Genomic DNA, 12,226 nt, shown 5'->3' with positions numbered 1-12,226 from the left:
AGGTAGGGAAAACATAATTCAGAAGCCAATTTACATTCCAATCCAATTCATATACGAAACAATCAAACGAAAAACCGTTGCATACCTGGTAATGAGATGAAGATCTGGTTACAGATTCCTTAAAATAAAATAAAAATACATGATGCTGTGTCAAAGATACAGCATCATGGGGGTTACTTTTTACCTGCATGTATGCACATGTAGCAGAGCGGTCAGGTTGAAATATAATTTCTCTATTGGAAGATTATGAAATACCAACAAGGCCCAAAAAGGGCACAGCTTTCGACTACGCCACCCCCAAATATACCGGGGGAACAGTCCAAAAAGGACACAGGTTCGTTACCTTAAGAGTGAGCAAGAGACAAGGGCACGAGAATAATGAAAAATATACACCTTTATTTTGTATTAGCTAAAAAGAAGTATCAAATATTGGTCTTCAGTCACTTATAAAATCAGCACAACACATACAAAACACTTAACATTTGCTGGGTCTCAACTCAAGCAAAAGGAGATAACAACCCCGGTTACACACAGAATATTCACCCCAACACCACGCACACACACGGCACACGTGTGAACGGTATAAGGTCAGCACAGCACACAGTGTAAAAGTCACTCAAAAAGAAAAATACAAAATTATCTCCTCCCATCCAAAAGAATGACCCACCCCACACAATTGTCAAAAACAAAACAAATCTACAAACCAAAAGACAAAGAAAACAAACCCACAATTAGTTACACAACATAAACCAATATTAAATATAAATCACAAAACAAAAACAACGAAAACTACTAAACACTGACACAAATGAAAAAGAAAATTAAATAGCCCACGTTCAAAAGAGGCAGTACCTTTACATATGCTGTGAGTCAAACGCCACCAGCGGACTTGATGGCACAAACTGACAGTAAACTCACCTATAGTAAGTAGTACTTACAAATCATCAAGCCAGCTCTGATACACGTGCAGGCCTTAGAGATTTACAGGAAGACTGGGCAATAACCTCAACTTATAATAGTTAGACCCAGACTGATACACATGCAGGCATTAGAGATTTACAGGAAAACTGGGCAATAACCTCAACTTATAATAGTTAAGCCCAGACTAATACACATGCAGGCATTAGAGATTTACAGGGAAACTGGGCAATAACCTCAACTTATAATAGTTAAGCCCAGACTAATACACATGCAGGCATTAGAGATTTACAAGGAAACTGGGCAATAACCTCAATTTATAATAGTTAGGCCCAGACGGATACACCAGCAGGCGTTGAAGGTTTACATGAAAACTGGGCCATAACATCAGATTATAATAGTTAGGCCCAGACTGATGCACAGGCAGACATTAAAGGTTTACAGGAAAACTGGGCCGTAACATCAGACTATAATAGTTAGGCAGGCCCAGACTAATACACAGCAGACTCCCAAACAGGACCAAGAAAGAAAGAGTGGTATTAAACCACATACAAAATAAGAAAACAAGCAAAATAATTCAAAAAAAAAAAAATCTCAATTACACAAAAAAAAAACAACTAAATGTAGTAAAACACTAAACCCACATTAACTAAGCGACTTATCAGTGAACCATGGACACAAGAAGTTCATGTGAATAAACACAAAGTCGCTGACACAATTACCGGCATACCGAGTGAAGCCCGTTGCCTAAAATCGGATTCAAAGGTGACCCATACAGTTTCAAAGGCAAAACAGCAGCGCAGTCAAACCCTCGAAAATAACCCTCTCGTTCCCCAGACAGTGGTCGGCAGACCAGATCAACCTGCCGAGCATATAACAGGATATTATTATTTTAAAAGGTTAGAAATTGACAAACCAGCGCAAAATAAAAACAAAAAAATACGTACCAAAGATTAGCGGTCGTAACTCACTAAACGAAAGCGTCTTCGCTAGAATGAACGTTGTTCACTGTTCACAAACCGGACGCCAAAACACGCTGAAATGGTGCAGCATGTAAGATTCAATACACCAGTTCCCATAGTCCAACAAATAAAGCGCACATACCTGGGATAGCAGACAGCCCACGCCAACAACAGTAGTCAAATTATCCTGTAGTGTTAAACAAAGTAACGTAAACAAACGCACAAAGTTTGCCGAAAGGTTACACGCTGCTAACGCACATACCTGGAGAAAACATGAATGAGGTCCCACAAGAGGGCGGTGACAAGGATGACGCATAGCCAGGTAACCAAATACATGCCTTTATATAATGATTCACACATCACGTGACCTAATGAGCAGATAACCTTCCTTACTCTGCTACAATCCACCCCCACATCACACATCGGCGCCCCGACGATGGACCCAAACACCCAAAAGTTAACTCCAAGGCCGAAAATAAGCCAAAACAGCATTAGACACTAACTCAACCGGTGCAGCTTCTCCCCCTACAGGGCCACTTACAGACCTTGGTAGGTGGTAAAGATTAGAGTGCTGGCCAGCAGTGGCCCGCCTTGGCCTTTGCAGTACAACTGGAGGTCCAGATACCTCTAAGGGGGCCTGAGCCTCCTCCATTGACGGGACATCCCCTGATGAAGACAAGCCAACATCAACATTTGATTGTCCTCGCCTGCCTGACAAGTCAAGCATGGGTTCCCCTACCTCACTGGGTTGACCTTGCCCACCTAACGACTCAGGCATGGGTTCAAGTGGGTTCGGACCTCCCGGCTGAACGGGGCTAGGAGCCGTTAAAAGGGTTTCAGACCTTACTGCCCATAAATCCCCCTCATCCAGACTATCCTCCTGGCATCGCTCCCGATCTACCCCTGGACTATCCACAGGATCCAAAGTGAGGTTTGTCTGAATTCTGGGCTTTAGCAGCGACCGGTGGACCCGCTTTACCTTATTGACATCATCAACTGGTGCGATAGTGTACACAGCGCCACCCACTCTGGGCACTTCCATCACCCTATACTGCACTGAACTCCACAGATCCTGGATTTTGTGACGACCCCTCACATCACAATTTCGCAAGTAGACAAGATGACCAACCTCAAGGGGGTTGTCTCGCACTCGCTGATCGAAATAAAACTTACGACGATCAGCTGCTGCTCTTAAACGATCACAAGCTCCCTCGAAAGCTACTTGCAACCTAGCCTGATGCTCTCTGATCCACTCATGCACATTACCCTCTGCAGGCTCACAAAATCTTCCAAGCAAAAAGTCGACAGGGAGCCTAGGCTCCTGGCCAAACATTAGAAAATATGGGGTCTCCCCTGTCGCCTGATGTGGAGTGGTGTTGTAAGAGAAGAGCAATTGTGGGAGACAGGCCACCCAGTCCCGCTTCCTTGAGACTGGCAGTGTGCGTAACAAATTGTGGAGCGTCCTGTTAAAACGCTCACACTGCCCATTGCCTGCTGGGTGATAAGGTGTGGTCCGGGATTTCTCAATCCCATATAACATGCAGAGTTGTTGAATCAACCGCGACTCAAAGTTCCGGCCCTGGTCGGAATGAACTCGACCAGGAACCCCGAACTTATAAAACCATTCCATCACCAACACTTGAGCGACGGTCTCTGCCCGTTGGTCTCGAGTAGGAATGGCCAGAGTGTACTTTGTAAAGACATCAGTCATCACAAGAACGTTTTCCACCCCTGAACGGGATGGCTCCAACAGGGTGAAATCAATGGCCAGTATCTCATTTGGCCTAGAAGCCAATAAATGACCCATAAAACTACGGGCCACCGGCTGCATATCTTTGGCAGACTGACATCTGTCACACTCCTGACACCACTGTGCCACCTCAGCTGACATGCCAGGCCAATAGCAACGTTGACGTACTAGTTCGGTAGTGCGTTCAACGCCCTGGTGCCCGTGATCTTGATGTAACCCAGTCAACACCTCACTTCGTAACACTGATGGCAAAACCAATTGGAGAATTTCTTCCCCCCCATCTGAACGGAGTACCCGGCGATAAAGCAACCCCTGCCTTTCCACAAAGCGATCCCATTGCCGTAGTAAAATCAATGCGGCCTTCGAAAGTGACTGACGTTCAGCGGGCACTGGGCGTTTCCCTTTTCTCCAGAAACACAAAACCTCTTTGATTACTGGATCTGCCTCCTGCAAAATGCTCAGGTCTATAGCAGAATGGCTAGGCAAGGCAGACACAACAGCCTGAGTTACCAATGGGACAGATGTTAGTCCTACTGCTTGCTGCACAGAAGCTGGAACTACTGTACCTGGAGGCCAGCCATGTGCCACCCCTGAGGCAGATGGATTTTGCCTAGACAAGGCATCAGCATTTTTATTGCTGCGCCCAGAGCGGTACTTAATGTCAAAGTCAAAACAAGCAAGCTGTGCCGCCCACCGTTGCTCTGTAGCCCCAAGCTTGGCCGAATTTAGATGGCTGAGCGGGTTATTGTCAGTAAAGACAACACATTTATTACCCAACAAATACTCCCTGAACTTCTCTGACATTGCCCACTTGAGGGCCAAAAACTCTAACTTCATGGAGCTATAGTTTAACATATTCCGCTCTGGGGGTCTAAGACCACGACTTGCAAAGGCTATAGGTCTCACCTTTCCGCCTTGTTCCTGGGAGAGAACAGCGCCTAGCCCACTCAGGCTAGCGTCCACCTCCAGGATGAAAGGGAGGGAGAAATCCGCGTATGCAAGAACCGGTGCCGTAGTAAGACGCTCCTTCAGGTCTTCAAAGCCCTTCTGGCACTGATCCGACCAAGCACTGGCAAAACTCTGCTCCGCTCGTACCTTGGGCTTCACATGTCCACATTCTGCAACCAGTTTGTGCAGAGGGGCCGCCAACTTAGCAAACCCCTCCACAAACCGGCGATAATAACTAGCGAAGCCCAGGAAGGAGCGCAGCTCCGTAACGCTAGTAGGTCGGGGCCACTGTGCCACTGCCTCTATCTTCCGTGCATCAGTCGCGACGCCCTCAGCTGATATTACATGCCCCAGATATGCTACCTCAGACTGGAAAAAGGAGCACTTCTCCAACTTGGCCTTAAGACCCTCACGCTTCAACCTGCTCAGAACCACTTCTAAACGCTGCAAATGCTGTGTTACGGAAGAGGAAAAAATGACAATGTCATCAAGGTACAACAATAGTGACTGGCACTGTTGGTCACCGAACAACCGCTGCATTAAACGCTGGAATGTCCCAGGGGCATTGCAAAGCCCAAAGGGCATACGGTTCCATTCAAAAAGGCCAAACGGTGTACAAAAGGCAGTCTTTGGTTTATCTGCTTCACTGACAGGAACCTGATTGTACCCGCTGGCTAGATCCATAGTGGAAAACCAGCGGGCCCCAGTGAGCGCATCCAAAGACTCCTCGATTCGAGGCAGAGGGAATGCATCTTTCCTAGTCTTGGAATTCAATTGACGGTAGTCCACGCACATGCGTAGACTACCGTCCTTCTTTTTCACCAAAACTATCGGGGACGCATACGGGCTGCAACTCTCTCTTATAACTTGAGCCTCTAACAAGGTATTAATATGAGCTTTAACTACTTCGTACTCAGAAGGGGGTATACGGCGATAGCGCTGCCGAACTGGGATGTCATCCAACAAAGGGATGTCATGTGACAAAAGGTTCGTACACCCCAAATCTCCCTCATGAGCTGAGAAGACCGACTGATACCTCCGTAGTAAAGCCCTAGCCTGATCTTGATCTTCTAATGACAACCCTGACAAATCAATGGAACTAATCTGTTCTTCTGTGCCAGACACTTCCTGAGAACTAACGGTGGCGACCACAGGACTAACCTCACTAACTCCAGCTGGCAAGCTAACAACGAGCACCCCTGTTAGAGTTCCCAAAGGCGTCCTAGGATGCAACAAAACATCAGTAGTACCCACATTTACCACAGGAACAAAAACTGTTCCTCGACTTACCTGCACCAATGAAGGTGAAACTAACAGTCCAGCAGGTAGGCCAGACTCAGAGGGCTCAAAAAGAACTGGATCACATGAAAACTGCTCTGCGCAAGTTGCTGTCACAAACCGTAATGTACCACCTGGAATGTGCCACACTTGCCGCCCCCTGACCCGAGCAAAACCCAGACGATTGAAACGAGACTGAGTACTCACAGAGTGGCAATGCTGAAAGGCTTGAATTACACAGCTAGGCGCCTGTGCTATAGAAGGCAACTTAAAGAAAGAGGGGCCATGCTGTCCAAAGAACTCCTGGTAGCACCGACTGAGAACATTCATACCCAGGACACCTGGCACCTGAGAACACAGGCCACCAGGAGGATCTTTGACAATCAGCACCCCACAATTTGGTACCAACCTGCCACAGAGCTCCACATCTAACTCTATGTATCCAAGGTAAGGGATGTCCAACCCATTAGCGGCTTTAAGCTGCAGCCATTGACATGACCGCAAACGATCCTGACCCCCTAACCCAAAATGGCGAACAAAACAGCTCTCCCGAATCGTAGACACCATTGAACCAGTGTCAATCAAGCAGGGTATCTCTACTCCACCAATAAGGACATCCAAATGTGGACATGACGACATTAACCGGGACACGGAACTAGAACTCTGAAAAACACTAGAGCCAATATCCTTCCCAACCGAGCTGTGACTCTGCAACACGGTGGGAATTAGTTTTCCGACTGCTGTTGAACACCAGGCTGTCTACCTCCCGCCACAGAAGGGTGCGTAAGCAAAGAGGTTTGAGTACGAGGGGGAACGCGTTCCCCGTCGCACTCCCTGGCAAAATGGCCAGGTTGTTGACATCGTCTGCATATAACGGAACCACCACGAGAGGGGTTACTCAAATACGACGAACGACCACGTGAGTGCGGTGAGGGACTATGCGAGCGCGGTACTGGACTATGTGAACGTGGGGACTGATAAGCAACAGGACCCCGTAACAAAGAAAGACTTTGAGTAAGCTGGTTCAGTTGCACCTGCTGTGCTTGAAACATTTCCCTCAACTCACTCAATTCAGATTTCTGCAATGGACCCCCATTATCTGGTACGGCCCCACCTTGAACCCCATACTGAATTACCGGAGTTAAAGGAACAGACTGGCTACGACCACGTGCGCCCCCCGGCAGTCCCTCCTGTTCCCACCTAATCGCTTCCTTACGGACCTCCAACAACTGAAAAGTAGGATGACGTCGTACTAACTGTTTAAGTTCCCGACGCAAAGAGCTATCTGCAACATGCTCGACAAATTGATCACGCAAAACGATCTCAGAATTTAACATCGGATATGGTGACTGTTGTTTAACACGCTCCAAGAGATACATCAGGGCAAGGGAGAACTCCAAAAGGGTCTCCCCTTCCTGCTGCTTTCTAGAAAAGAAAGCCTCTTGTAAGGATACATATGACTGAGAGCAACCATATAAATCACGCAATGCAGAGATAATTTTAGCTGGATCACCCCTTTCGACATCGGAGCGGTAACGAATCTCCTCCCGTGCCTCCCCCTCTAAGTGGTCAAATAAAAACAATGATTGATCGATGGTAGAAAGGTGACGAAGCTGCATACATGCTTGTACCTCTTCAACCCACTCTTCAATACCGATGCCAGTCTTACCATTAAACCTTGGACATTTCCTATCCCGCGGTACAAAAACCAGCCTTTCAGGCAGAGTGGCACCGGTACCCTGGGTTGGAGGTGTAGCAGTAGCAGTAGATGTCCCAGCGATGCTGGGAGACAATACCTGAGAACTGGGCAATACAAGGGCGCGTTCCTGACGTAGTTTCTCATTATCAGCCTTCAACTGGGCCACTAATTCTCGCAACTCTGACAATTCTTCCTCCATATCGAGAAAAAAAACACAACTACTCACCACTAGTAGAGAGAAGCACTCTGGAGAAGATGAACCAATGGAACACGAAATGACAAACGCTGCTGTTTTGCCTCTTAGAAAAAAAAACACAAACACGACACACGAACAAACACACACAAACACCACAGAATACAAAAAAAAATATTCTAATACCCCTGTCTCTGCTCAGCACAGGTACCCTGCCGACTACGCCAAAATGTAGCAGAGCGGTCAGGTTGAAATATAATTTCTCTATTGGAAGATTATGAAATACCAACAAGGCCCAAAAAGGGCACAGCTTTCGACTACGCCACCCCCAAATATACCGGGGGAACAGTCCAAAAAGGACACAGGTTCGTTACCTTAAGAGTGAGCAAGAGACAAGGGCACGAGAATAATGAAAAATATACACCTTTATTTTGTATTAGCTAAAAAGAAGTATCAAATATTGGTCTTCAGTCACTTATAAAATCAGCACAACACATACAAAACACTTAACATTTGCTGGGTCTCAACTCAAGCAAAAGGAGATAACAACCCCGGTTACACACAGAATATTCACCCCAACACCACGCACACACACGGCACACGTGTGAACGGTATAAGGTCAGCACAGCACACAGTGTAAAAGTCACTCAAAAAGAAAAATACAAAATTATCTCCTCCCATCCAAAAGAATGACCCACCCCACACAATTGTCAAAAACAAAACAAATCTACAAACCAAAAGACAAAGAAAACAAACCCACAATTAGTTACACAACATAAACCAATATTAAATATAAATCACAAAACAAAAACAACGAAAACTACTAAACACTGACACAAATGAAAAAGAAAATTAAATAGCCCACGTTCCAAAGAGGCAGTACCTTTACATATGCTGTGAGTCAAACGCCACCAGCGGACTTGATGGCACAAACTGACAGTAAACTCACCTATAGTAAGTAGTACTTACAAATCATCAAGCCAGCTCTGATACACGTGCAGGCCTTAGAGATTTACAGGAAGACTGGGCAATAACCTCAACTTATAATAGTTAGGCCCAGACTAATACATATGCAGGCATTAGAGATTTACAGGAAAACTGGGCAATAACCTCAACTTATAATAGTTAAGCCCAGACTAATACACATGCAGGCATTAGAGATTTACAAGGAAACTGGGCAATAACCTCAATTTATAATAGTTAGGCCCAGACGGATACACCAGCAGGCGTTGAAGGTTTACATGAAAACTGGGCAATAACATCAGATTATAATAGTTAGGCCCAGACTGATGCACAGGCAGACATTAAAGGTTTACAGGAAAACTGGGCCGTAACATCAGACTATAATAGTTAGGCAGGCCCAGACTAATACACAGCAGACTCCCAAACAGGACCAAGAAAGAAAGAGTGGTATTAAACCACATACAAAATAAGAAAACAAGCAAAATAATTCAAAAAAAAAAAATCTCAATTATACAAAAAAAAAAAACAACTAAATGTAGTAAAACACTAAACCCACATTAACTAAGCGACTTATCAGTGAACCATGGACACAAGAAGTTCATGTGAATAAACACAAAGTCGCTGACACAATTACCGGCATACCGAGTGAAGCCCGTTGCCTAAAATCGGATTCAAAAGTGACCCATACAGTTTCAAAGGCAAAACAGCAGCGCAGTCAAACCCTCGAAAATAACCCTCTCATTCCCCAGAAAGTGGTCGGAAGACCAGATCAACCTGCCGAGCATATAACAGGATATTATTATTTTAAAAGGTTAGAAATTGACAAACCAGCGCAAAATAAAAACAAAAAAATACGTACCAAAGATTAGCGGTCGTAACTCACTAAACGAAAGCGTCTTCGCTAGAATGAACGTTGTTCACTGTTCACAAACCGGACGCCAAAACACGCTGAAATGGTGCAGCATGTAAGTTTCAATACACCAGTTCCCATAGTCCAACAAATAAAGCGCACATACCTGGGATAGCAGACAGCCCACGCCAACAACAGTAGTCAAATTATCCTGTAGTGTTAAACAAAGTAACGTAAACAAACGCACAAAGTTTGCCGAAAGGTTACACGCTGCTAACGCACATACCTGGAGAAAACATGAATGAGGTCCCACAAGAGGGCGGTGACAAGGATGACGCATAGCCAGGTAACCAAATACATGCCTTTATATAATGATTCACACATCACGTGACCTAATGAGCAGATAACCTTCCTTACTCTGCTACACACAGAATTACAAATATACTAACCCTTGCCAATAATCACACTTGTGATGTATCGTGTAGCAAAGTGACACTCTTAAACAGGGCCCTATTTATTATTCAGTGTATCATCAGTCATCTGTTGTGAACTTACAGCTCTCTCTAAGAGGAGACACAGGACTCAGACTGAAGCAGTTTATGAAGAGATTGATCACAGACACACAAACACACACAAACACTTCACTCGGAGAGGTGAGTCTTCATTCGTAATGTTATTTAAGTATGTAAGATAATAACTGTTCAGAAATTCATATGCTAGTTGAGGAATGGAGAGACATGAACACACACACATCATTGTCATCTTGTTAAAGGTTTTAGACATCAGTAAAACAGAAAAAGGAAACAGGAGCAAACTGTATATTTGAGTCTATCAGACAGTTGATGTTCGTCTATTATTAGTTCTGTTAAACCTCCGGCTTCAAACTACACAATTCCTCCACAGAGCTGCAGGTGCATCTTTACAGTTATGTGTGCATGCGTGTGCGTATGTACATCAGTGTATATGTGTGCGTGTTGGGGGGGGGGTCATATGCATGTACTTTTATGTGCATGTGTGTTTGTTTCTTCCTGTCTATACAGGTTGTGTGTGTTGGTGGTTATTTGAGTAACAGAAAAGGGGTTCATACAGTTCATTTAGCAAATATGCATTGTATGTTTCCCCATTTTAATTCTGTAATGGGTTAATGTAAGGACAAGTATATGTATCCACTGATCGAATCTTCTGAAGAACTGAAGCCATTTAATTTACACAATTCATTAATAAATATACAAATTCAGCTGTTAAGTGAAATGTCAGGATTCTCAGAAATACTGCAATTTACACCACAGTTCTCTTAAAGTATCACAGTCCTTTTATTTTTTCCCAATAGAATACATAACTGAATATGATAATTATGTCCCCACTGACAGTGGCATAAAAAGTCAGTAACCTTGTGAACCAATCATATAATTTCATTGTTTTTATTGATTTCATTGGACCTCTGTTTTTGCCCTACATTGTGCAGCAGAACAGAAAATCACACCAGGATACTATAATGATGTCATCACTGTTGGACTGTCGGCAGATCATCAGACAGGTATAGGTTTTTAGTAATATATGATAAAATATGATGTAATAAATAATATTTAGTGAAATACTGTATTTAAGCATATGTTAAGTTAAAATAGTATGGTTTATAGTTTTTTAGTGTGATGCCGTGTTTGAAGTTACATTTATAGATGACACACGTGGTGGGCTGTGTGCAAAATTGCCCCATACCCTTCATTCATTATGCTTTACTAATATAGTCCACTTGAATGAGTATGTAAAACTTTATAAAATAATTAAAACTGAAGGAGTGAAAAAACTGTAAGTCTTATATTGGATGTGTAATTCATTAATGAGTGTACTTAATAATGTTCATGGCGGGGATTTTATAGCCTTTAATTTTTAAAATGACTTTTTTTTAATAAAATGTGTGTTTACTGATCTTTTTTTTAATCTTTTTTATGTTTATGGTCTTATATTTTATGTGTGTAGCAGACGTACCAGGGAATTATGATGATGTCATCATTGTCAGACAGAACATTCAAGGTATAAATGGTGAGTTGAAGTGTAATCACAGCAGTTATGTTTCTGTTGCACATCTACGCTGTCTCAAAAACGAACCCCATAAACTCATTTACCACGCCATACCTTATTAAAGTACTGGTAATCCACTTAAACGACTAAAACAAGTGAGCAAAAACGGAGTCCGCTGATATTGCTGCTGGCGCCATCTTGTGGCGAGACGCGCGAAATCATTTGCTGTGGATGGTGACTGACAGCCTTCTCAATTGAGTGACACTGAGACCGGTTTAAAGTACAAAATGTTTTTTGTAATGAACGCATTTATGTGTTGCACATTTACTGCATTTTGTTAATGGAAATCATTTAATTAAAAAAATAGCTGTGTTTTTTTCTCCAAACACTATCATATCAGAAAAAGGTGTTATGTTTAACAATTTTCTTTGTTTTTGTTTACATTTATGCTTAGAAGATAAAGTTTACTATTTGTTATGTTTATGGTTTATGCTTGTAGCAGACGTCCCAGAAGATTATGATGATGTCATCATTATCAGACAGAACATTCAAGGTATAAATGGTGAGTTGAACTTTAATCACTGCAGTTATGTTTCTATTGCTATTGAACAGCAGTTAACCAAAAGACTCCTCATGTTTATTT

General features: G+C 43.5%; 2 long non-coding RNA genes across 3 annotated transcripts in view; both read right to left on the bottom strand.

Moving 5' to 3' along the window:
* The window catches only part of LOC141364967 (uncharacterized), a 224,146-nt gene that overhangs the window by 181,531 nt on the left and 30,389 nt on the right, over nt 1-12,226 (bottom strand). The window lies entirely within an intron of this gene.
* LOC129443459 (uncharacterized) lies at nt 8,156-9,986 on the bottom strand. 2 transcript variants are annotated; one of them, XR_012370151.1, is made up of 4 exons: nt 9,848-9,986; nt 9,728-9,772; nt 9,571-9,659; nt 8,156-9,485 (listed from the first exon to the last, which is right to left on the bottom strand). It is a non-coding gene; the product is annotated as an uncharacterized lncRNA (long non-coding RNA). The 2 variants fall into 2 exon arrangements; XR_012370150.1 differs by having other exon boundaries at nt 9,728-9,986.

Source organism: Misgurnus anguillicaudatus, chromosome 1 (genome assembly GCF_027580225.2).
Source record: "Misgurnus anguillicaudatus chromosome 1, ASM2758022v2, whole genome shotgun sequence".
Classification (NCBI taxonomy): Eukaryota; Metazoa; Chordata; class Actinopteri; order Cypriniformes; family Cobitidae; genus Misgurnus; species Misgurnus anguillicaudatus.
This window is presented reverse-complemented; position numbering and strand designations above follow the sequence as displayed.